Source organism: Schistocerca americana, chromosome X (assembly GCF_021461395.2).
Source record: "Schistocerca americana isolate TAMUIC-IGC-003095 chromosome X, iqSchAmer2.1, whole genome shotgun sequence".
Taxonomy (NCBI): Eukaryota; Metazoa; Arthropoda; class Insecta; order Orthoptera; family Acrididae; genus Schistocerca; species Schistocerca americana.
Window position 1 is genome coordinate 968,111,922 of NC_060130.1, and position 22,367 is coordinate 968,134,288.

General features: G+C 39.7%; 1 protein-coding gene across 2 annotated transcripts in view; it reads right to left on the minus strand.

Annotated features, from left to right (window-relative positions):
- LOC124555714 (vinculin) overlaps positions 1 to 22,367 on the minus strand; it is a 298,529-nt gene that overhangs the window by 167,540 nt on the left and 108,622 nt on the right. The gene's annotated exons all lie outside the window — the stretch shown is intronic.

The following is a 22,367-nucleotide window of genomic DNA, read 5'->3' on the forward strand; positions in this document are numbered from 1 at the left end:
GTTGTTCCTTCACAAGAGAATCACACATCTCACCTTCATCTGGGTTACGAATCAAATTGTCATGAGAAACAGCCCTGAACTGACTCACTTATTAAAACATCAGTAATGGTTTTCTATTCCTCTTTCAGAAATTTAATTCAAATACAAATGATTTTGTAGCAAGGCCAGAATTAGCAAAACAGCTCTGTTTTGTGTTAGTCACACCTTAGTGTGCAGTCTGTAAAATGATAAATTTCCTTTATTGTCTTTGTCTCAAGGAACGAAATTCAGCTCTGCACAAATGATGTGTTTTGCTTCCACAGAGTAAATTATGCTCCAGTCCAGAGGTGCAAGTGATTTGCACGTTTAGGGTTGTAAGAAAAAGACATTATAATCTTCCTGACACATAAAGTTGTCTTCAAATGTAGTGTAATAAGAACACTATTCCTGAGTCTGCTCTAATCTTAGTATCTTCCAAAAATTCCTACAGTCATCCAGTCACTGCTATTAAAACTCAAGTGTAAGGCAGTACTCACATATTCTTACAGAGCCCAAGCTTACATTTTACAATTATTAATGTCATCATTTTCATCAATAGTATCACAGAAAAGTGCTGTCAATTTTTCTTTGCTCATTTTGTTTCTATCACATTTTCTTCTAGGTTCAATTTTTTTTATTTTCTATCATATAATTTTTGTTTGACAAGAGAAGACTTTTGAGGGAACTAAAATGTAAAAGACCAGCAATGTTTTGGAACTGAAATTTTTTCTGGCCCAGTGACACATTAGTCAACCCCAGTTGAACTTTTTAGACTGGAGTACCAAAATACTGGCCAAAATGTTTAAGATCTACCTAGAAAACATAAGGATAGAAGCCTTCCAACCAAGTTAGAAATTTTTAAAAAATAGGATTTAATTTGTAAATTGTTTCATATTCATTCATTAAAAGCGAACTTTTCCTAAATTAGGGTTCATTACAAACGGAGAATGTTGTTCTAAAGGCAGTTACACTGGACCAAAGGAAACATCCATTAAACATGAAAATTTCTTAAATATTGGTTCACTGACATGGGGTTTAACTGTATGTCTGAAGAGCAAGCAGAAGTTCATTTCCTATAAACAGCAAAGAACTACAAATCTATTGAGACATGTTTATTTTCAAATTAAGGTAGTGATAGTGGCTGCTACAGCATGACCAGAACTTCCAGTGGTGGCTAGAAACATCACAAGTCTCTATTTGATACAATCATTTGGCTAAAGTTTACATACTATGGCTACAATACTATGCACTGCCATGCTTGTGGGCATATTGCACTACAATATTTTGCCATGTACAGTATGTCAAAATGTGCTGAAAAACTGTAATTTGGTATAAACAATGGCTGGTACCCCTTCTAGTGTTAGTTTGGGCAATTTACAGGACACTCAAACATGGTGCAAAAGGACTTTGTGCAACTGATAAAATGTCTCAGTTGAATAATTAATGCATGCAAAATTTTAGACTGGGCACCATCTACATGACTACACTAACTAGATACATGTGAACACAAGCACAGCAATTTTATGGTAGTATAATTTCATTATAATGCTAGTAAGGTCACTGTTATTCACTACCAACCACCAGTTTATGATTGATTTAGCACACAAATTGGACCACTAAAACAAAATAAAATGGAATGCTTTAGCTACTGAAAATGAATATTACTGGAAAAATATACCCTGTAAGAAGGTAAAATGAGTCACAGTCAGACTCGACTTGACTCCACTCCACTCATTAGCTTCAAACAAAAGCCCTAAGGAGCACTGCATTTCACTTCAACATTCCTTAGGTAATCTGTTGTATCATCCATGGGGGCAGGGATGCTAGTGAGTTTGCAACTGACATTTATATATAGTTGTAACTTGGTTACTGGTGGTGTATATCGAGCCAGGCAGACCTTGACCACAAGAAGTGGGCTAAGGTGAATCACAATAATCTGTCTTTTCCTGTTCTCCTTATCCTCAACAGCCTTTGTTTGGATTAAGTATCTCAAAAGCTCTCATCATCCCTCCTCACTGCTTTGCTTTGTATAACTCCTGACATCTGACCAATGCTTTCTAATATGGAAGATGATTGTCAGAACAGCTCTGAGAACGAAAGGGCCCAAGAGAGTCAACAATGGAGGAGAATTGTGCAAGCTTGACATCTTCGTGTGGTGCCAGTGAGGCAACCAAGATTAAAAGTATTACTGGTAGAAATAAAAACAGTTCTGGATTAGGTACAGGATTTAATGATGAGGGATTAGGCTGGAATGGAATAAAAGATCCAACAAAAACAGTAAGATGATCATGAAATTTTAATGCATACACCATTCAACAACCAAGGGTTGTTCAGCAGACATTGGAGAGATGTATTTAGGAAATTACTAGCCTTTGGACTGCTACAGATGTGCTCTCTGCCTTCTGAGCTGAGTTTGGCTTTGTTGTAGCTGTGTTGCTGCTATTATATGATTTTCAGAAAATGTATCTTGTGAAAAAAATTGACATTTGCACATCTCACAATCTGATATCTTCCTCGATACAGGGGTGAATTCCCTTTCATTATTTGTCATAATAACTGTGTTGCAACAAATTAAGTAAAGCATTGTATGAAATTTTGAAGAGTTGGCAGAGGTGTGGTTGCCTTAGCTCATAAACTGCTGGAATCAAATGTAGGATAAGATAACAAAATTTTATTTAAAACTGAGAGCAGAATAATATCTCATTTCATTCTCAAGTTACTGGTTTTTATCTCTGGTGGAAGCTTGTGTGCAGTGTACCCAATGTTTTCTCTCCAATGTTTGACTTGTCAAAGACCTACTATCCTTCTCCTGACCATTACAGTGGTAACATTTCTTTGCCACGAATACCCCAACCAAAGCCAACCCAGTCCCAACACTGAACCTTGCCCTTCCCAGCTTACACCACCATGTAACTGTGAACCTCTCCCCTCCCACTTAACCACCCCCCTGGTCACCTTCCAGGAATTCTTTACCTCCAACTTGACTTCACTATCCTTCCCCAGGTCCCTTCCCTGGAACACTAACCTTTCAGCAGAAGAAAGGACAGCCATACATAACCTGAAAACAGATCCTAACCTAATCATCCTCTCTGCAGACAAAGGCTCCACCACTATAATGATGGACTTTAAAACACTGGCAAAATGAGTCTTTCAAAAAGCTAAGGAAGCTGGATTAGAAGTAAATGATGAGAAAATAAAATTTGTCAGGTCGGAATGAAATTACAGAGAAAAAAGATGGGAAGTCTGCAGATCAATAACCACATGTTTGCAGAAGTAGATGAGTTTAAATATCTGGGGGTAGTTGTAAATAACAAAAACGATGAGAAGCTGTCATGATGAGTTGCTGTGAGTATCTGACTGAAGGCCTCCGCCAACTGTCTGACTTCTTCACCTACAAGTTCACCACAGTGATTCCATCCCAGAAATCCAACAACCTTCAAACCCCATTGAAGTCCATAGGCCCTTCCCAGAAGCTCTCTCCTGAGTCCATCTCCCTCCTCACCCCAATAACATCCTGCACACCCACCTTCTACATGCTCCCTAAAATCCACAAACCTAGATGCCCCACTGTAGCTGGCTATTGTGCTCTCACTGAAAGAATTTGCTCTCTTATTGACCAACACCTCCAATGAAATGCCCAAAACCTAGCCACCCACATTAAAGATACTAACCACTTACTTCACCAACTTTCCACCATCCCCACACCTTTACCTCCTGCATTCCTATGTCACTGTTCATACCACACCCCTCATGACCATTGCTTTGCCACTTTTTGACACTACCTCTCCCAATGTCCTTACGACTCCAGACCCACCACCTCATTCCTTAAACACCTTACCACCTATATCCTGACCCACGACTACTTTTCCGCTGAAGGGAAGTTATACAAACATCCCACAGCACAGCCATGGGCACCCACATGACACCTTATTATGCCAACCTGTTTATGGGCCATCTAGAGGACACTTTCCTAGCCTCCCAAAAGGCCAAGCCATTAACCTGGTTCAGGTTCATTGATGATACCTTCATGATTTGGACTCAGGACTAACACACCCTATCTTCATTCCTTCACAACCTCACCATTTTTTCTCCCATCCACTTCACCTGGTCCTCCTCTACCCAATGCACCACATTCCTGGACATTGACCTCCACCTCTCTCATGGCTCCACCCACACCTCTGTCCACATTAAACCCACTAACCACCAACAATTCCTTTATTCTGAAAGCTTCCATCATTCCATGTCAAAAAATCCCTTCTGTACAGACTTATCACTCATGGATGTCATACCTGTGAAGATGAGAACTCCCTTGCCCAGTATGCTGAAGGCCTTCACAGACCAGACCTAGTCCACAAAAAGGGTTGCTGTGCTGTATCCTCACACACCGCCAAACCTCCCACCACCATTAAGAATCAGCTACAAAGGAGTGCACCCCTTGTCACCCAGTAACATTCTGGTCTGGACCAACTGAATCACAGCCTTTGTCAGGGCTTCTGGAACCCTGTCCTGAAATGAGGGATATCATACCCCCAGATCCTTCCCACTCCTCCTAAAGTGGTGTTCCGTCACCCACCCAACATCCTAGTCCATCCCTACCTACACCACTTCTATTCCTAACCCCTTGGCACAGAGATCATATCCCTGTGGTACACCGAGGTGCAAAATTTGCCGTATCTACTCCCCTCCACCCCCCCCCCCCCCCACACTTCGTACACCAGTCCTGTCACAGGCTTATCCTAACCCACCAGTGGCTGGGCCACCTGTGAAAGAAACCATGTCATTTACCAACTCTGCTGCGAACACTGCACAGCTTTTTATGTACCAACCAACTATCCACTACAATGAATGGCCACCACCGTACTGTCGCCAAGAACAAAATTAACCACTCAGTGGCACAACATGTAGCTGTGTACAACATGCTCAGTTCAAATGGTTGCTTCACAACATGGGCCATCTGGATCCTTCCCTCCACCACTACCTCCTCTGAACTACAGAGATGGGCATTATCTTTACAACACATCTTCTGCTCCTGTAATCATCCCGGCCTCAATACCCACTGTCCCTGTACTCTCCACCCAATGGTTTCCCCTTCCTCTGTCTTGATGCCTTGTCCCAATTCATGTCCTCACATCATCTTCAGCATGTGCTGCTCCCCACCAGCCCCTACAATCATGCTTTATGTGCCTCAATGCTTCTGCTTCACAGTGAGTGGTCTGCTTTAATCCAAAAGTATTTCTTTCAGTTTAGGTTAACCATTAACCAGAGCTACTCTTCACACCATGTTCACTAATTTCTCACTCAGGCAGGAGGTATTCTTCAACTAACAAAGGCCTTTTTTTAATTAAAAAGATACAATTATCAATAAGTTTACATGTTTTCATTCACTGATGTCCTATGTTCTAATGTTTTGGCAAAACTTTTCATGGAAGCTACAATTATTCATGGCACAGATATAAAATAATTAAAAGTATGTGTGGTGCTCACACATTTTGCTGGCATCCAAATAGTTGGGAATATTAATTATGGCTTCATGGTACATTATTCACTGATTAAGTTTGTTGTCAACATTATATTTGAGCTTGACAAGAAGGTAGATGTTCCCAATCTACATTTATACACCACAAGCCACTTTATGGTGTGTCACAGAATGCAGATGGAGAAATTATAAGCACTACTCTTCAGTGAATCTAACTTTAAAACAGAAAAGAGTGAAGTATTAACACGGAAAGTTTCTACAAGAATTTAACCAGAGAAATAAAGTTTACTACCGTGCAGCCATGTTATTTTTTGATGTAGTATGTGCAACTTTTATTGACTGCAATGTTCCAAATCATAATGTTTATCTTGGATAGGATTTATGGAACATATAACTAATGAAACTAAACCAATCCTGATGACAGAAAGAAAAAATTTCCATTACACCCATCAATGGAATCACTTCCATCTCCTCTAGATTCACCACACAACACAAGATCTGCCCAACACATTTACATTTTACTTCACATAGTTATTTAAACCTTATGTATTGACTGTGTGTCTTTTGTTAGTGGAAAATGGAAATTTTAAAGTTCCTGATATTGAAAATATTGGAGACATGTACAGAATTAATATGACAATGAACTCATCACTGATACGTCACTTTACCTCTGGGCTAATTTATAGAGATAGATTATATAGAAGTGTTTTAATGGCAAGTAATTTTAAAAAAAAAGTGATCACAGGGAATACAATACTGTAATCAAGGATTTTTGTCAACTCTGATTCAGTTACATGTAGAACTAATTAGACCATATGTTTATCACAAGTGTTTCAAAATATATTCTACGGAGCAGGAATCATTAAAAGCAAATATATGAAAGCCAACTATATATAGTTAAAAACTGTTATAGGAAAAATGGAACTGTCTAAAATTAATAATTACATTCCATAGCACAATGACAGGAAATTTCAATATGCTCTGCGTTTAATCCTCAGTTCCTCGTAACACTTTTCAGTCTGTCTATTTGTATGTGTACTATATATTTCCCCACCCCACCCCCACTCTCTCTCTCTCTCTCTCTCACACACACACACACACACACACACACACACACACACACACACACACTTTTGCATATCAAAGATCTCTTTCAGCAGACTCAAAATTTTATGCAGGTAAAAAAAAGTCACAGTTCGTGAAGGGTGTCATTCATAAAAAAAGGTCATTCATTATAATGCAGAAGCATACCCTGCTGATAAGAGTCAGTAATGTGCTGCCATATTAAACTTTGTAATCACACATCATCTTTGGACATCATTCTTATTGTAGATGTCTTTTATTCCCTCTGGCACAGAAAAGTTACTGCTCCTTGCCAATTACAGGGTTATCTGTTCCTGTATTTAGTCTTTGTGGTTTATCTAATCAGAGTTGACATTTCTTTATGTAGTGTTTGACAGTTATGAAATCTGAAATGGAAGTAGCGCATAATCATCAGCAATTATTACCGAATTATGACCTACTAACAGTTAGACGTCTCAATTTTGTCACTACATGACATAAAGAATCTGTAATTGAAAAATAATACAGGGTGATTTTACACAACTGAAGTACAAAGAAATTGCCACCATCTTTTATGAATTTTGCAAAAGTATCTTTTTACAGGTTTTAGTAACTTTTCTAAACATAACTGCCTTGAACGAAACATTTAAAGCAAGGAAAATAATTTAAAGTTACTTTTTTTTATAAAACTAACCTTTCTCTCATCCTGTAATACATGATGCATTCAAACAAGGAAAAAAATATGTCATTCAATGAAGTAAAGATCACTTCAATAACCTTAAAATATATTTGATGGGAGACAAAATTACTTGATTACAGGGGAAAAGTCAATACTGGTTTCAACGTCCTATTTATTGATACACATCTTGTGTTAACAGGACTACCATCAGTAGAATTTTGGTAATTAATTAAACTAAAATGGATTCTACAAATTGCAGCCCAAGCAGCATATTCCATTATTATTTCTGCCCAAGTTCTGAGTTAGTGTTTATGATACTTTGTGAATGGTAGTATAAATCAGTAAAAGGCTTCTTAAAAATATTAGTACAATGAAACTGTACTGTAAATTAAACTACCAAAATTAATTCTATGACTAAAATGATTTAATAATAATACTAAGAAGAAAAAGTTCAAACAGTTTCAGTTGTAACAACAATCTCAGGAAAACAGTGGCCCTCAATCTAAAAATTGAAATGGTTGTAATAACCATGACATTGTTCAATTTATAATAGTGATGTGCATCGATAAGATAAGAAAATATTTCATTGCCAGAAATATGGTTTCCTTGGTGTGATTGTATGTAGTACAGAAACTAATAGTAGAGTTCTATATTATAAAAACAAAAAGTAACACACCTGTGCAGTCAACAGCTCATAAAGTAAAATACATTCTGAAGATACACACGCAATTTGGGGTAAGTCCTGGTCATGTTTCTGTCCGCATGATTTTAACAATTTTCTGGACTGAATTTCCCTTTTTATACAATTAATTCCTGCACGTCTCACAACTGTTGCCATCAATTATTTTTTATTGATAGTGTAGTCAATACAAGTTCATCATAACTGAACCTCACATTTCATTTGCAGAAAAAGTGCTCAAGGCATTTTTAATCAAAAATGCCCAAGTCTATGTTTGATGTCATCCAATGATCTATATCGATTCAGCGTACAGCACAACATAAGGAGATTATTTACACATAGTGATTGATACTTCAAACAAATTTCAGATGGAGGCTTTTCAGATACTTTATGCATAATAGTGCATTCGTATTCATTGGAAAGCCTTTAACATTCAGAAATGTGACCTTTCACAATAGGTAATCAACTATGATTTTAGAAACTCTACACATTATCTAAGATTTGTATATTTGTATGTGGGGTGTTAAATAAGTAATGGAACTTTTTTCCCTGATAGCAGATTGCTTTTATTCAGGATTCCAATATACCATGTTATTCCCTATTCTTTTGGCTATAAAACCTTATTTTCCAAAATAACCTCTGTTCAATGCAACAGCCTTAGGCCACCTTACTAGGAGGGCCTGTCTGCCCACATGGTACCGCTCCACTGATCGATGTCTGAGCCAATTTCTTGCTGCATCAATAACCTCCCCATCACCCATGAATTGCTTCCTATGGTGTGCATCCACCATTGGGGAAACAGACGGAAGTCGAAAGGTGTGATATCTGGGCTGTAGGATGGCTGAGGAAGTACAATTTAATAAAGTTTTGTGAGCTCCTCTTGGGTGCGCAGACTTGTGTGAGGCCCTGCATCGTCATGGAGGAGGATAAGTTCATTTGCATTTTTTGTGATGATGAACATTCTGAAGTCTTTTCTTCACAATACACTTCCAAGTTGATCAACGCAGCATGATGTTGGACCTTAACAGGGTGTATACGTGGACGGGGGGAGGGGGGGGGGGGAATCTCGGATTTTTCCCAGAATTTCCGGTTTAAAGTACACTTCCTCCCGGGTGAATATACACTTTTTCTGTGTTAAGTGAGAGTATACTTTTCCTCCAATCTGTAAGAGTCATCAGTCTTTCGAACGGTTATGGTTTTATACACTGGCATAGAATTTCCCAGTACTTTAGCAAAAGAAACTCAGGGAACAAAACACGTTTTGGGAAGATGTCTGACGTGCAGCAACATGTACACTGTATTTTCGTATTACGAAAGTGCAAATTCGAATTCCACCAAACACTGCATGTTATTTTTCGAAGCATTGAAATCGAGATTGCAATGTGCTTTTGTAAGCCAGTCATAGCTCACGTCACGTGATTTCGCCAGCCGACAACAGTGGGACACGTGATGTAGTCAGCCAATAGCAACATCACCGTTAAGTAGCGTGAACATACAAATAGGAAAAGTTAATGGTTTAAATTAATATACGTAGTCTTGCTACAAGAAAAGAAAAGCTTTTACATATAATGTTGCCCCTTTTTGCACGTGTTACTCTGTAATGTACATTACACAAATGTGCTAGTAAAATTTTTAAGTACAATATAAATGTCAGATCTTCTGGGTTCTAATTTATTCTAAATCAATTACTCAAAGAGTTGATTTTTAAATAAGAGTCAAATGCTCTGTGATTTAAGAAATTCATCTTACATTCTCACACATAGTTCATCTTGCGTAAAAGGAAATTTACACTGAAAGTAACACTTTTCAAACCATCATTCGCAATATTTTCCTGCAACCTGTTAGAAATAGGTTCATTTCAGCAGTTGCCAGAGAGCTCCAGATAACAAGCGTCACTGTGCTTGCACAGCTACGATGACACAGGAAGCCTGTACGTGTACATCATTAAAAGATCTTACATAATGTCATAAAAGAAACAAGACATTAGATACTCCAAGAGCACGGGAATTTCGTGAACCATACTAAAATGCGTAATCCAGCTTAAAGTGCACATTCGTACGTGCAGATTCGGATGTAAATTTTATTGGAGTACCAGTACTGTATTATCTCATGTTTGGTTCTTTATTATGACATAATGCCATACATGCTAGCATATGAAAATGTGCACTTAAAATGCAGTGAACAGTTGAAACTAGCCAATAGGGTGGAATTAAGTGCTCCATTTCAAATAAATTGCCTGGCTCAGCAGAAAAGATTAATTAAAGCCAAATTTCTTTAGCAAATCGACAAAAATAGCTTCATTGTTCTGCAAGGCAATTAACGCTTGACTGTCAGAAAGGAGACATAAAATAAAATCTGAAACTAATAATGTATTTTAGCCTTCTGTAATTATGTAAATGTATTTTAATTCACTTGATAGCTCCCAGCCACAGAAATCCGTTTTGTTTTCATTTGATGTGAGAGCAATAAACGAAAAGGAAACAGCAAACTCACTAAACGTAAACACAGGTCACATGAGGCTACCCACCTCCCTATTACAAGTTAAGACTGCTCTGTGGATCAGCCTTGGATCTACGATATTTCCGAACCGGGGCAATACTAGATAGTGGTGCCCCTCCTCCCTCGAGCGTTTGAAGTAGGATGCCAAAAATTTTAAAAACCGACTTTTCAAAAATATGTCCATTTTATAGCGCACATCTTTCTGAAGAGTCTGATACATAAAATGTTTGTGTTTGAGGAAATGTTTGGTCTTAAATATGACAAAGTGCAGTGCCACGCCTCTTCAAACAGCATTTTTCTATCGCACGTCACTGTATTTCGCTCTGTGGAACTCAAATGGGTAACATTTTTTAATGGGTGGCATCAGACTGTGTTCAGGACAGTGGAAATTAAAATGTCCTGTGGTGCCTCTCCTGCTCCCAGTCGGTCGTTTTGACAACCTGTCCCTGTGTTTTTTTTTAAAACAACCTTGCAATAAATACTGGATGGGATTATTTGTAACCGGGAGAACAGGAACTCTTCACAAAATTTGCACTCTTTATTGCCTATCAGCTAATAACTTTATGTTTTGTGTGACATAAAAGTAAATATAGGATCCATAAAACTAGTAAAGACAATAGACAAGCAAGACAGTACACATTTCTTCAATTTTTAAGTCCTAGAATTGCTTTTCTCACTAACCTTAGTACAGCTTTACATGGCATGCTTTCCTTTTAGGAAAGCATCCATCAGCTCATCAAAGTTCGTCAAAGGTTTTGCTACATGAAAAAACCAAATGTCGTCGTCTAATACAGAAAAAGATATTGATATGAATAATACCCAAGACTGGTGTGCTTTCTCTGCCTGATTACGTGTATTTTGTCACTGTCTGCTAGATAACACGACATAGGTCTGCCTAATATTGCAGCAATTGTAACACACACCGAATAAGCGATGCTGTTTTGGCACAAATGGTCATTTTTATAACACAACAGAATATAATCATGAAGTACCAATATCAAATGCCTATTAGGCCTACTACAAGGAAAAAGTTTCATGTTAGGAAATAGTTTCACATTTCATTCATACACTCTAGCTTCTGAAGCATGAGATGGAAAAGTAGTAGCACAAATTTTTTTATAAATTTGGAACAGTCATATTCTTCCATAATTTGTGTGGCGTCCCCATTTCTTCTCCTTCCTCATTCTAACAAACAATCTTGTCATTACAAACACTAACTATTCCTGCCAGGGTTAAAACTTATTCTCCGGTTAACTTGACTAACTCTGTCACAATTACCAGTTTAGTTATCCCACGTTTATTCTCTGGTTAGGTGTTATTACGTGTTCGTACAACGTGTTTTCCACACTACTCCCAGAACAGAACTTTAACGGCTGCTAGCTGGGGACTGTACAACTGGCCCTTACCAGTGTAGCATTATGGCAAAAAATTTTCTGCCAAAATTTCATTTTCTTGGATACACCGAGAAGATAATATGTAATCTTTCTTACCTGTTATTCAACAGGGATGCGTTTCAAAATCATATAAATAATCGATAGACCGACGTGTGCACTCGATGCTAGGTGTTTTGTGAAACAGGCCGCCCCCCCCCCCCCCCGAAATTGCCGCTGGGGTAGATACCCTGGTTTGCCGCCCGCCCCCAATATCCAGGCCTGTTGCACATGCATGAATCTGACAGCTTAAGTGCACCAGTAAAATTTTGTTCTGGGTAGCATCTGGCTGCTATTGCCTATACAGCTAACTGTCACACTTCTGTAGCCAGAAGTGGGAGAAGGTGCTACTCATATGCGACACAACTGCACATGTGCTCACTCGCAACAGCTCAAACAAATCTAATGTAAACAGTTGTGACGTCACGCTCATCAGAGGCAATTTGTTGTTATGAAGCATTGCATAGTCTTCCTAAAGCCGCTGACACATTTTGCTGTTGGCAAACGCTTGTGTGAGCACTGTGTTTTGTTGCTGTATATGGCGCATTTCCTTAGCAACTTAGTTTAATTTTCTTTTTTTTTCTCTCTTTCGTGTTTTATTGTTGCAGTATCATTCTGCAGTGGCAAGATACAGTAATATCTTTTGTTAGAGTATTGGTTCTTACCGGTCAATGTTACAAAAATTTAACTGAAAACTAAAACAATGAAAATTTCCTGGGTTTTTCCCGGTTTTCTCCTGGATGAAAAAATTCCCCGGTTTTTCCTGGATCTCCCGGGCCGTATACACCCTGTTTAAACAGAAAAACCTCTTCAGAGTCCCAGAAGACAGTTGCCATGACTTTACTGGCTGAGGGTGCAGCTTTGAACTTTTTCTTTGAAGGAGAGGTAGTGTGGCACCACTCCATGGACTGCTGTTTTGTTTCTGGTACGAAGTGATGAACACGTTTCATCGCCTGTGACATTGTTTGACAAAAAATTCTCACAATCACCCACATAATGTGCAAGTAATCCTGCCCAGATGGTCCTTTCTTGCACTTTGGATGGGTGAGTCAGCACTACTAACAGAGACATCCAGTTGTGAAGCGATGTGTTTGATTGTGATCTGTCGATCACCTTCAATGAGTGTGTCCACATGTTCCAACACTGCAAGTGTCAGAGCTGTGTACGGCCCGTTGGCACATGGGAGACTGGACAGGTTTGCACGACACCGTCGTGATGATGACAGACACCTCACCCAATGACTCACAGTACTTTTGTTCATTACCAGATCTACATCTACATTCTGCAACCACCAATGAATGTCTGTGATGCTCTGGTTTTCCACCAAAAGAAACTCAATTACAGCGCTCTGCTTCGAACACATCTACACTACAAATGTAATTTTAAAGGCTATGTGTAGTGCCACCATCTAAGTAGTGCCACCATCTATCAGAACTTCATGAAACTTTAGGGGCTGAAGCGCAAGTATTCCGTGTTGCCCCACGATAAATTCTGCATTTTTTTTCCCTAACCAAAATTGGCTGGAAAAAAAGTATTACATTAAACTGATTAGTTATGTGCACACAGTTTAACAGAATGATGTAATTTTGTTATGTTATGAGATTCGGAAGAAAACAGATCTAATTCTCACAATGTAAAATGGTTTTGTATTGTGACCAAAAGAATTGTTTTGAAAATTTTAGCAATTTGTGCAATGAGGTGTCAAGGGGATAAAGAGGATGGCTTATTCACGATGGAATTGTTAACAATGGCAAGGAGGCGCAAGTCACTCTGGTAACAAGTAAGATGCCCATTACTGGTGGAAAGGTAGCAAGCAGGTTTCAAACAGTATATTGCTTAAATAACTAAAGGGTATTTACAATGTTAAATTTAGTACTGACAAAGAGTAGAGACTATTCTAAACACGTATGTACTGAATGTAAATTATTTTCTGAACAGAGCACTAGTTAAATAGACTAAAGATAGAGTTGGCTGAAAATAAAAGAAACTAACCAATGGGAGGGTCCATTGGTGGTGGAAGGCTTGGAGGATGTGATGCTATAGTCATTGCTAATGACAGAACTGCTGGGTAGACGCAGGTAGATTTCTTGACAGTGACAGTTGCACATTATGAGGTGAGTGATCTGGGACAGCAGATGAGGCTTCACCTTGGCCTCCGGCAATCCAGTCCAGCATATCATCATCGGCCAACACAATCAGCTATCAGATTGAGACACTCCAGCCAGAAACACGACTGAAATCAGCTCATGGCACACAGGTGGAATAGAGAAGAGACCCATCCTTAAAACTGTCAGCAGTTTATTGAAATAGTGGCTAGTAACAGTATAATGCATTGGTTCAGAACTGTTTTGTCAGTTAATGGGGAATAGTTTGTTCAAAATTGGTTTCTTGAAATGTCGACTTTTATTCCACAGAACTCTTAAATATTCTTAACCCTGTACTTCACTTTCTTGTGGAACTTGGCTTGGGGTATGAGGTAGGAGCATGTAGGACACGGCCCGACATCGTTGCACAGACACCTGCATCCTTAAGATCACGAAAAATAAGTGGTCATTAACAGTACTTACAGTTATAGCCATGTCCTTTCATTTGGTTGATTCTGTTTCTGATGTGGATTGTTGTTGGAGCTGCCATTATGCTCTTTAGTCTTTTTCTCAGTATTAATAATAGTGCAAAAACTATTAGTAGTTTTGATTCTTAGTGGATAAGTTGGGCTTGACTTCTTCTTGGCTTCAAGATTGGTATTCTGGCACTGCTATTCTGTCAGTTGTGCATGGTGTTGTTGTTGTTGTTGACAGTAGGATGTAGGAGCTTTGTGTCAAAAGTTAGTAGGGTGAAGTATTTTGATGCTATAAAAAAGGGAGTGCGTTCTGTCTGGCTGACGGTGAGTCACCATGGCTTAGTTATCCCTCTCTTTTGTGTGTTTTACAGCCCTGAGGTGAACAGGTAAACCATGCACCCAACTGACATTAACGGATATGGCTGCTGAGAATTGTGATACATGCAACGAACATGCCCCAGGGGTGGAAAATGAGACCACTAAATCAAATAAATGTAGACTTCAAAATGGCATCCATCCTTAAACACTTTCCTAAAGCTGTCATCAGGCAGGAGAATGCCAATCCACATGTTGCGAGGCCTGTTCAAACAAGAAAGGAAAATTAAGGTTACTTTCTTATTTGTTATTGAACACATGCTATGATTGGGGAATGAATTAAGCAGTGTCCTTTTCAAAGGAGCCACCTCAGCATTTGTCTTAAACAATTTAGGGATGCCAAGAAAAACTTAAACCTGGATTGATGAAAGGGATTTAAGCAGCCACCCTCCCAAATGGGGATCCATTGTTCTCACCTGTCCTATCTGGCCTGGTAGGGATGCTGAAGACTATCTGCACTTCAGAGTCTCTTATACCACGGCTGACCATTCAATTTACATGTTGTCCACGAGACATATGAGCTTTTGTCAGCGTGCAATTATAACACTTGTCCAACAACTCGTAAATCTAAACTTTGACACTAAATAAATTATTAGCAGTGATAGTTTTCAGGGAGGCATTCACAGCCTTATTCGATTTGATACCATTAAGTGTAGGGGCATGACAGCTAATGCAAGTATTGAATTTGGTCATTTACTGTAGTTTTATTGTTTGGTACATCTAATCCTTTCTTTCTGTTACTATAGGCCATACACAGACTAATTTTCATCCATTCCCAATAATTTATTCATTGCATTATAACTTTCACAAATATTTAGGTATATATGGTCCAACAGATGTAGGCAAGGCAAATAGGCAGGTAAACAGGTGGTCAAACCACCAAGGAAGTATTTTGCTGGATTCTTGCAGACATCAAAAGTCAAAGAAAAAGACCTAGTAGAAGATGGGTAGATGGTATTACATAAAATATGGGGTAATATGTATAGCCATGTATACCTGAAGACCATAATGTGTGGACAGTTGTGGAGGAGGTGAATGTCAGATGGCTGCTGCTGCTGCTGCTGAAGATGTGACACACTTAGTCAACATCAAAACTGATGCAGAGACACTCTGACTCAGATTATAAGGGATTTGGCAAGGAACAGGCAGTTTCATTCTGGAAGAGCAACCTAAATTGCAACTGCAGTTTGAAACTGTATGGCTGACCACCATTTTGTGCTGAACTACCACTTGCAAAAGTTTACAAGAAAGACCTTTTTTGTTGGTCAATTAGTATTTTGCAGGTCATCCTTAAATAAAAAATACACTTTCTCTTCTCTGATCTATTGCATTTTCTGTTGCCATTGTAAAGCACAGATTACCTCACCTATTCTACATCCTCATTGACTCCCACCTCAAATAAAGGAACTGCACTTTGATTACTAAGCTAGTCAAGGTAGAAAGATTGAAACAGGTGCTACATCTGGAGCAAATAAGGAGTGAACTTATAATCAGCATGATATTAGGGCTCAAACACAAGTTTTTACTGATATGAAAATTACAATGGATAGTCCATTACTTCAAACCATTGGGGTGCATTCCTATGGAGAAATAAATATTACATATCCTCGCAGAATTAACTGCAATGGCAGCACCTTGAGTTAGATCCAAGGCAGATGACATAATGGATCTGCTCTTGCAAAGAGAAAGGAAGCATGGAAAATAATGAGCACAATCCTGGACAATTGTGAGTGGGGCTCCTTCTCTGAGGGCTCTGTACGTACTTAATTACATATATAGACAGTTCATCTATAGGTTTGTGAGCATGGTGAGCAGTCAGAATGAGTGGACTGTTGAGAGAATTAAAAGATTTTTCAAAAAAAAAAATTAATTCAGTTCATTTTTATTCTTGGAGCTCTGGCACTACATCTTATGAGAGAACAGTGACTGGACTAGGTTGGCACTGGATGTTGCTAGATATGCACTCACCCAAGCTCAGTTCACGTGAGTAGCATTCCCAAAATGGGTACTGCTGAGCGGGGTATGCTATAGCAAATGCATTGCTGACAGAGGGACAAGAAGATGTGCACTCTGCCAGCCAATCAGAGGGCTAGAAACTGTCACATGGGGGACGCAGAGAGGGCTGGTAAGAGCCAACTCATACCACGGGGTCTATATCTTGCCTACCAGCTCTCCTCTCAAACAGATGCATTTTCCTAGGTCCTCCGCTTGGGTGACATGCCCTCAGTCTGGCTGCCACACCACCTATTGCTGCAGATCACATCACCTTTGTATCCGCTGGTAATAAGATTTGGAATCAATAAACTTTTTTTTAGAACTTTCCTGACAAACACAGATGCCCACAACCCCATTTCCATTATGCAAAAACTCATTCCAGCTGCCAGATTGGCCTCATCATTCAGTCCAGCTTGGCATATCCTTCTGTGGATAGTTTCTGCTGATTGATTTCACAGGAGAGAGCTGGTACGTTACAACATTCTCATCTGTTAGTGCTTGACACACTCTTATGTGCCCACGTGTGTGTGTGTGTGTGTGTGTGTGTGTGTGTGTGTGTGCGCGTGTGTGTGCATAATATGTACCACTGGCGCTGCCAAGCGTTTGGCCACGTATGGCTCTCCCTTGCCATACTGGCACTCTCTTAGATCCGTCAGTCACTGCCTGCATGCCACCTGCACCACATGCTTTGCTGCTGCTCTCACTGGCCCAGCCAAGTGAACGCCAACTTCGCCATTAATGGGAGCCGATGTCACATCCCATCATCTCCACATCGTCAGCTGTGGGTCAGTGCCAATACTGACATCACTGCCTACTTATCGCTGACTCTGCATGCCATGCTCATGGTTGAGCAACAAAATTTAAAACAAATGCCTCCACCACTGGCCCCACAAGCAGGGCTAATCAATAATTTTCTGGCAGTTGCTCTGGTTCTGCCATTTTCAGGGAAGTCCAGTGAGAATATTAATACTTTTCTTCAAATGATCAGCTATGTTAGTAATTTATAATCTTGCCTGGATGAATTCCAGTTATTGGTAATCAAACTGAAACTTTGAGATGACACACACACACACACACACACACACACACACACACACACACACACCTATGTAGAATAAGTGGATGTGTTACGCAATGTGACATTTGATGTTCTGGTAAAGGGATTAGCATAGCACTACCTCAATAAAAGAGTCATAAGTTATTATAGAGCTCATTTGCCCATTTTGCGCCAGAAAAACACTGAGTACTTTGAGTCATTCTTATACAGGACACCAACTGTATTTTGTCATATGTATGAGTTGGGAAAGATGTCATGCACAACGAAATACTAACTGAAGAAGCTGAGGTGAGAGCCACTGACTTATTCATTTGTGGAATAAGCCAGCAGACTGGTACTGAAGTTAAGGTGGCCTCCTCTATCTCATTAGACAAAGCCATAAGACTGGCTGTTACATGAGGAGGCAGTTCATTTGTCTTGCTTCTCTCATGGAGCAATGAGCCACACCGTGTACTTGTGAATGATACAAATTGTCAGAGGTGTGGAAATACGAACCACACAGCTGAGTGCTGTCATGCCCCTTGTTGTATGATAGGGAAACAAGCAATGGCTGCCTGCCAAATCAGAGGAAAAACGAGTGTGGGGACAGTCCCTACAACTGGCCCTTGCCTACAATATGAATAATGAATCCTGTGAGGAAAGGAGTGATTGCTTTGGTGGCAAACAAAGATTTAGAAGGCATGCTCAGAGGAAGGACAGCCAAAATGTTAATAGATTCAGGAGCTCAGATCAGAGTTTTATTTGTCTCACAAAATGATAATTATATGCTCAATCCATTGAAGTATAAGTATGTTAGGTGAAAAGGTAATAGTATCTGCAGGAACCTGTTCTGTGGATCTGCAAAGTGACTGGAATAAGTATAGGTTAGAAATGATAGTAGTGAGGAAACGCAGATGAGATTTCAATCTCACTTTTGGAAACGACTTCCTAAACCATTTTCAGTTGGTAATATATTATAAAACTGAGCTGTATATGTGGGCATTAAAAACTAGCAACCCTTTCAGAATCAGCAAAGGTATGGGAAAAGTTCTTTGGATTGATGTCAAAAACCAGACATCGCCAACCTCAGACTTTCTGGTTGATCTGCTAAGCCATAACAATGTTCTCAACTGGTTGCAAATTCATGTCAAAAGGGGAATAAGTAAATCAGAAGCATTGGGAAAGAAGTTTTGTGTGCCAATATGTGTCAATAACTTTTGATAAAGACATACAGAAATTCCACAGGAACTATATAGGTGAGTGGTGAGGAAGTAAGGGAAGCTGAAGTGAAAAGCAAAAGGAAGCAGTTGCCAGTGAGAAATATTCATGCAATTTTGATTATATTAAAAATGAGTTACGAGAGACGTTAGTAAATTTGCTGAGTCAGAACAGAACCTTTTGGACTCAGTTCTGGAGGAATACGCGTGATTATTTGAGAAACAGCAGCATTTTTTTAGCAACTAACTTCATACAGCATGAAATTACCATGGAAAATGCTAAAGGGGTTATGTCCACAAAGTAATGCATCACAATTTTTTGTAACATGTCTACATGTAACAGAGCAGTCGGACCGGTTGGGGAGGATAGGGGTGGCCCTTAGCTTTCCAGCACAGGTCGCTCAGTTGTTGCCATGCTCTTGGACAGTTAGGGCAGCTTCTTCCATGAACCTCCGTGTAGTGGTTGCATTGAGTTTAACACAGACAAATCTTTAGAGCAATGGTGTGCGATAAAGTTTTGTGTGAAGTTAAACAAGATGCCACTGGAAACTTTTGGAATGCTTAAGGAAGCCGCCAGGGATGATTGCCTTTCCAGTCAAATGGGTGGGACAAGATGTTTCAAGAGGGCTGGGAGGAGGTCGCCAATGAAGCCCAAGTGGGACACCTGTTGGCATCACGAACGGATGACTCGTCTGTGCCAGTCACTAAATTCAGACTATCAAATAAGTGTTTGCTTGGTGTCAGAAATATTGGACTTTCTCAGTTTTACAAGGCAGAGCTCCAGAGACTGAATTACAGGGTCACCTGCAGCCGAAAGGAGTTCCATGCATTGTGGAAACTGCTCCAAGACAACGCGCCTGCTCACACCGCCTTTGTTGTCACAACCTAACTGACCACATCGGTGTGACAATGGTGCCACAGCCACCCTAGAGTCCTGACCTGGCCCCAGTGAACAATTTTTTTTTTTTTTTTTTTTTTTTTTTTCCCCGCTTGACTGAAAAGGAATCTCAAAGGAAAGCATCTCAAGTAGGTAGACATTTCGCAAACTACTTTGATGGCTTCTCTGAAGAGCATCCTAATTAAGGAGTCCCAGAAAGCTTAAAATGCACAGAAACTGTGCTGACAGAAATGTACTGATGCAGAAGGGTCATACTTCAGAGAATTTTAAGTTGTTGAACCTATCCAAGCAATTCAACAACAGCTGGCTGCAGGGATAATTTAACCTTCTGTGAACTCCTGATCATTACTGATCGTTGTGATACCCTACCAAGAAGTCAATTAATGGGGAAAACCCTATAGTCTGTATGTTGATATGTGAGTGGTAAATAAAGTCATGGCCCCTGACACTTACCCTGTGTCGATAAAACACTGGACAAATCAGGGAGTTCTCCATATTTTACCACCCTTGGCATGCACTCTGGTTACCAATAAATTCTGATTGCATCGCAAGAGTGCACAAAGACCACTTTTGTGGTTCCTTCTGGACTGCATGAGTATCACTGCATGTCTTTTGATCTAAGGAATGCGCCTGCCACTTTCCATCCATAGATTCACTGATTAGTTGTCTTGTATATTTAGATGACATCATAATTTTTTTCAAGAATAATTGAGAACATGGGGAGAGGTTAAGAAGTATGTTGTCAAGGTTGCAGGATGCACATTTAAGCTTGAAAATATTTAGAGAATAGTTCTCCTGTAAAATCGTAGGTTCATTACTTGGGACATGCCATTAGTGCAGATGCAGTTAAGCCGGATCCGAGACCAACACAAGCAGTTGAGAATTTTCTTGATCTTGCTAACTATTATCATTGTTTTGTGAAGGATTATGCCATGGTGGCTAAACCACTGACAAAGTTGTTGAAGAAAAGCACTGTGCTTGACTGTACAGAAAAGTGCGAGGCAGCTATGAGACAAATTAAGGATGATTTGACACATTCACCTTTGCTGATTTATCCAGATTTTGGGAAGCCCTTTATTCTTTCTACAGATAGTTCAGATTATGCTATTGGACCTATCCTTACACAGGAGTATAAGGATGAAAAAATACCCATATGTTATGCTTCTAGGCAAATGAACACAGCCAAGATAAATTACAGTACTACCAAAAAGGAGTTGCTAGCCCTTGTTTTAGGAGTAAACTATTTCAAAAGCTGTTTGTGCAGGCAGAAATTCACTGTGGTCACTGACCATGCTGTGCTTGTGTGGATGTTAAGCTTAAAGGACATCAGTAGTTACTTAACTCAGTGGGACTGAAACTCTGGGAATGCAACTAAGTAGTACATAATAAGCCAGGTCACTTACATCACAATGCCGACGTACTCAGCCATAAAGTCAGGGCTGTTCAGACAGATAATGTCTCAATAGAAGAAGTAAAAGGACAGGAAAGAGACAGAGAATTTCACTGGTATACTTGCCCCTCAGATTTTGTCACGTAAGATGATATGTTATACTGTAAGACCCCACCGGGTAACAGAGCAGTAATACCTAGAGAGCTGCAACAATGCATAATGGCACAATGTCATGACAGATTGCAGGCATGCCATAATGGGTGATGTGCCACAAATGCTAGGATAACTTCCTACTTCTGGTGGAAAGGCAGACAGACTGACATTCAGAAATATATACAGAGCAGTTTGCCTTGTGCTCAAAAGCCACCACTGTCAAGGACCAAAATCCCTTTACAAACCCTCCCAGAAGCCATTAGACCAGGGCTTCACAACATATGTGCTCGCGGAGCAAGCTGTGAGCAGCAAGGCGCGAGCACGCTACCCCCACTATCGGACCAGAGCGGAGAGTGGGGAGAGTCATGTGGGGCACACAACAGCTGCCGCCAGTCAATGTAAATCCGCGGTCACCTGCAGGGATATCACTCACGAATTATTACTGCGACAAATGAAACAAATAAAGGAGAATGTACACGTGCCACATAATTTTATTAGCTTAGTGTATGCCTCTACATTCGTATTAATTTGTGAACTGTTACACAATAAAAGGTGTCACTGAAGTGTGGGGTTCTCGGTTATCTTGTACTTTTTGCCCTTTACAATTGCGTCTATGTTCGGAGTAATTGTTCTTGTGCATTGTAGGCGCAGCATGCAGTTTAAATTTCGATCAGACAATGCGTTTCTCAGGCGCGTCTTGTTACATTTCATTGCAGAGAACAGTTGTTCACAAACATACGTGGAACCGATCACTGATATTATTGTAGCCGCCAGTTTGTGCAAACGAGGAAATCTATCCTGAGGGAACCTTCTGTAGAATTCCAAAATGTTTTTCTTGTTCTGAAATTTGTCTCTGTATTCTCTGTCACACTGCAGGTCAATAATTTCTAGTTGCAGCTC